Source organism: Coregonus clupeaformis, chromosome 31 (genome assembly GCF_020615455.1).
Source record: "Coregonus clupeaformis isolate EN_2021a chromosome 31, ASM2061545v1, whole genome shotgun sequence".
Taxonomy (NCBI): Eukaryota; Metazoa; Chordata; class Actinopteri; order Salmoniformes; family Salmonidae; genus Coregonus; species Coregonus clupeaformis.
Genome location: NC_059222.1, coordinates 22,385,728 through 22,391,325, shown reverse-complemented (window position 1 = coordinate 22,391,325; position 5,598 = coordinate 22,385,728). Strand labels below are relative to the sequence as shown.

Below are 5,598 nucleotides of genomic sequence, written 5' to 3'. Positions count from 1 at the left end.
TGAATTTTAATTAAACTGCAGAAGTTGTGTTTGAATTTCTTGTCTTTCGCTTTACCCAGTCAACAACAGGAGACAATCCATAAGCCTTGTCTATGTGCCCTCCTATCTCGACCACATGTTGTTTGAGCTTTTCAAGGTATGGTAGAACCTGCATAAAAATGCATTCTTAGATTATTATTTTTTGAATCTGACCATGTCTATTGGTCCATCTTCCAGAATGCTATAAGGGCCACTATTGAGAACCATGAAGCCAGCAACAGTCTACCACCCATTCAAGTCATGGTTTCCATTGGAGGAGAGGACCTGTCAATTAAGGTATAGTAAATCCTTATTTAAACCTGTTATGTGAGATTTGGACCCTTATTCATTCTGTGTTTAATGTTAAACCAAGCTGCTAATCCCTGATAAGATTAACACGATTGGGCCTGTGTTGACTTTCACACTAAGAGCCCATAACCTAGTATTGCAGTAACTTGATCTCAGTACTGCTTGTTCTTTTGGCGATCTGACGGTGCACCTGGCAGTGACATAATACAATACAGGGGGAAGTTAGGGGCCTTGTTGTCCGGTTACCTTGACGATATGCAGAATTAATGACTTGGCTTAGCCTATCATCAGGCAGGCCGTTGAAGTTGAGCTAATGGCACGAGGGGCACCCACCTGTCTCCTGGCAGCATCTCCACCATTTTACAGTGGGGAAAAAAAGTATTTAGTCAGCCACCAATTGTGCAAGTTCTCCCACTTAAAAAGATGAGAGAGGCCTGTAATTTTCATCATAGGTACACGTCAACTATGACAGACAAATTGAGAGAAAAAAATCCAGAAAATCACATTGTAGGATTTTTTATGAATTTATTTGCAATTTATGGTGGAAAATAAGTATTTGGTCACCTACAAACAAGCAAGATTTCTGGCTCTCACAGACCTGTAACTTCTTCTTTAAGAGGCTCCTCTGTCCTCCACTCGTTACCTGTATTAATGGCACCTGTTTGAACTTGTTATCAGTATAAAAGACACCTGTCCACAACCTCAAACAGTCACACTCCAAACTCCACTATGGCCAAGACCAAAGAGCTGTCAAAGGACACCAGAAACAAAATTGTAGACCTGCACCAGGCTGGGAAGACTGAATCTGCAATAGGTAAGCAGCTTGGTTTGAAGAAATCAACTGTGGGAGCAATTATTAGGAAATGGAAGACATACAAGACCACTGATAATCTCCCTCGATCTGGGGCTCCACGCAAGATCTCACCCCATGGGGCCAAAATGATGACAAGAACGGTGAGCAAAAATCCCAGAACCACACGGGGGGACCTAGTGAATGACCTGCAGAGAGCTGGGACCAAAGTAACAAAGCCTACCATCAGTAACACACTATGCCGCCAGGGGCTCAAATCCTGCAGTGCCAGACGTGTCCCCCCTGCTTAAGCCAGTACATGTCCAGGCCCGTCTGAAGTTTGCTAGAGTGCATTTGGATAATCCAGAAGAGGATTGGGAGAATGTCATATGGTCAGATGAAACCAAAATATAACTTTTTGGTAAAAACTCAACTTGTCGTGTTTGGAGGACAAAGAATGCTGAGTTGCATCCAAAGAACACCATACCTACTGTGAAGCATGGGGGTGGAAACATCATGCTTTGGGGCTGTTTTTCTGCAAAGGGACCAGGACGACTGATCCGTGTAAAGGAAAGAATGAATGGGGCCATGTAACGTGATATTTTGAGTGAAAACCTCCTTCCATCAGCAAGGGCATTGAAGATGAAACGTGGCTGGGTCTTTCAGCATGACAATGATCCCAAACACACCGCCTGGGCAACGAAGGAGTGGCTTCGTAAGAAGCATTTCAAGGTCCTGGAGTGGCCTAGCCAGTCTCCAGATCTCAACCCCATAGAAAATCTTTGGAGGGAGTTGAAAGTCTGTGATGCCCAGCGACAGCCCCAAAACATCACTGCTCTAGAGGAGATCTGCATGGAGGAATGGGACAAAATACCAGCAACAGTGTGTGAAAACCTTGTGAAGACTTACAGAAAACGTTTGACCTGTGTCATTGCCAACAAAGGGTATATAACAAAGTATTGAGAAACTTTTGTTATTGACCAAATACTTATTTTCCACCATAATTAGCAAATAAATTAATAAAAAATCCTACAATGTGATTTTCTGGATTTTTTTCCCTCATTTTGTCTGTCATAGTTGACGTTTACCTATGATGAAAATTAAAGGCCTCTCTCATCTTTTTAAGTGGGAGAACTTGCACAATTGGTGGCTGACTAAATACTTTTTTTCCCCACTGTATGACTGACCATTCCTCCAATGCCAGCTACATGTACTCTACGGCCCCCACGCCAGAGATGGGCAAGCACCCGCAGACACCATTAGTGAGTGCCTCCACTCTTTCATAGACCAGGGTCATAAGGGTGCAACGTACTGAACATCGCAGATAGAAATGCCAAGAAATAGAGCTGACATGATGCCTTACTCTAGATGTCAGAGAGGCATGTCTGTCTCGGTTCTGCACAATATATTTCTATCCGAACATTCCAAAACATTGAGCCTTCCAAGTATTTTCACTCACACCCATGTTTATCAGAGTGTTGAAGCAGCCATGGTTTAACCCTGTTGTGTGTCACATCTCCAGTCTGGCTTTGGTTACGGACTGCCCATCTCCCGCCTCTAAGCTCAGTACTTCCAGGGAGACTTGCAGCTCTACTCTATGGAGGGATACAGCACTGACGCTGTCATCCACATGAAGGTAAGCTACTGTACATCATTTACATTTGACATTTTTGTAATTTAACAGACGCTCTTATCCAGAGCAACTTACAGGAGCATACTAAGACAATGGGACTTCTATAATTCTCATATAAATAGTCTTGCAATGGATTCATTTCTGGAGACTCTCTAGTACCCAAACACTCAAATTGTGTCATTTCGCAATCGTGTATTTCTCCAGATGATTAAAACACAATGAAATACAACCCAATTGCCTTCCATCCACAGGCCTTGTCCACAGACTCTGTGGAGAGGCTCCCGGTGTACAACAAGACGACTCTGAGGCACTACAAGGTGAGCCAGGAGGCAGACGACTGGCGTGCAGTAGCGGTGCATTGGTAAAATCACTGGGGAAGCCAAGCCAGAGAAAAAAGCCAGAGAAAAAAGCCATATTACATCCTATGTGTTGTGATAATTGCGTTATTTGCTCTATAACCTCTTAGTTCATATGCCTTGCAACCGTGATATATAGGCCTAAGGCCGAGACAATAAGAAGACACAGTGGCAGAATAAATTCAACCACTCCTTTGTTTCATCACAAAACTGGAGAGCAACCTCTGTACGGTGAAGTCCACAGAGCGTATTGCATGTAACAAACAGTTACATGGCCTACAGCATGGTCAAGCAAGTTAATGTTTCCAACATTTTCATACCACCAAACAACTATTGATTTAGAACCACAGAGAGTTACCGCAAGTCGCAAAGAAAACAGGAGCTGCCTCCAATATTCCAGCATCATTTCAACTTCAACATCATCAAATCACTCTGTTATACAGTACACGCTTACAGTTTTTGTTGTCCTAGGCTACCTGACTAAAAAGCTTGCTCGCTAGCCTAACTTCCTTTCATGGGAAACGTTATCTAGTTAACATTAGCCTTCTACATCTAGCTACATATTGAACTTCTATCCTCTCAGGCCAAGGGCACAATGCATGAATTTATGGTTAGATCAGAATCGCCATTAAAATCTTTGGCCAGTACGGAGAATTAAGTAAAACCACAAGTCTAAATCCCTATCTCCGTCCATGGCTAATTTAGGAAAGGGACAATTTAAGCTAGTTAACTAGCCACCAGAGGACAACAACACAACGAGATGCACAACGAGTTTCTGTCAGTGACGTATGCTTTCGATGCAATGTGATTGGAGTGAAGCCAAATCCAAACTGGCTTCCCTTGACACTTATTTTTGATACGCTAGGACCATTCACAGTTGAGCGCACTCAATTTAGCTCAACACTTTCTGGCTTCCCTTGCATTCAATGCTATGGGTGGCAACAATGTCATACTCTTTTGGACCAGACAGCATCAGATAGATGGCCTACACATACAGAGACAGAGGGGCGCTGTTTCGCTCACTCGGATGCCTTCTCTGGTGAGAAACATTCAGCCTTTTGCGAATTAAAGGAAAATTATGAAACACAGAGAGACGAAAGATACATTAATTTATATGCTTTTTCCTTGGTCAATTATTTGAGGAAGCCTGGCTTCCATTGGCATCCATGAATACAAGCCACTGCTGGCGTGTGCCCAGTAGAGAACCCCTGGACCTGACCAATTACAGGGTAGCCAAATGAGGATGATGGCGATGCCACCCTGGTTTTGACTATGATGCCTGCCAATCTATATGCCAACCCCCTGCCCCCAGCAGCAAAGGCAGACAGCTGAATGATGAAAATGTGTTTTCCATCCAGGTTTTGGCATTAGCACATATTCTGCTGTCCTCACAATGATGCCTGCTCTTCATGGTTTGCTTTTAGAGTGTAGATTGGGGACATATGGAAGTATAGAGAGTAAAAACGCATAATGGCACATTAAAAAATATTTTCTTTGTCCACCTCATGAGGGTCTTTATGGGTGTGCCAGATGTTGATGAAATATACCCAGGGCCCACATGGGAGGGTGTCGGTGGTGAGGCCTCAATATCATGCTTCATTTTTGGGGGAGAGATGTTACGGAATGTTCAGGTAGAAAAATGTTGTCTAGCACAGCCACACTATTTCTATCATGTCGACTAGGGAATGACATTACATTACTATCTGCAACATTCAGAACGTTACGTCCTTTTGAACGTGACCCAAGTCGAAAAGACAATGCAATGTGTTGGTTGACCTCTCTGAGAGGCTCTTTATGTACTGTTAATGGAGGTGAGGTGGATATGTTGAGGTGTGTTAAAAGTCAGATGAACCAATAATTGAATGTCCTGGCGGGCATTAGATCTCCTCTCTGAATCACTGACTGCCAGAAAATGCCACCTCAGCCTTAAGTGCTCCGAGAAAAAATGTCCACAATCATCAGTCGTGATACGTTTATTTACTGGAAACATGTTCATTATTAACAATGTAGTATTCAATCTATGAGAAGATTGAACCCTAAATTTATTCGTCGTCGTCGGGTGAGGTTGTGTCTCTTGCTGGCGGGAGGTAAGCTTGGCTTATATGGCTTATATACATAGTTTGGGCTTTGTCGAGTAAAGCTTAAACTATGTATTTAGATTGTAGTTAGGTATTGTAGGTAGTTATCGTGGGTTGTTGTATGTCATTATTGTAGGTTAGTATTGTATTCGGCTGAGCCCGGTGAAGCATGAAGCTAGCTAACCCACTACCTGGACTAGCTGGCGGGTAGCTACTGGTAACTATTTGCAACTGTGGATAGTTGTTTCAGGCCTGAGAGTACCTGTAATTACGCCAGCTAGCTGCCTACAATAATTACATACAATAATGCCTACCATTCAGCTGTTTTTCTAACCTCATTGTCTGAAGCGTTAACGTTAGGTAGTAAGTGGCTACTGTGCTTGAAATTTAGCTAGCTTGTTGCTACCTGGATAG

General features: G+C 43.1%; 1 pseudogene; it reads left to right on the top strand.

Moving 5' to 3' along the window:
• Positions 1-2,295: 2,295 nt before the first annotated feature.
• Positions 2,296-3,115, top strand: LOC121546992 (annotated as a pseudogene).
• Positions 3,116-5,598: the final 2,483 nt, after the last annotated feature.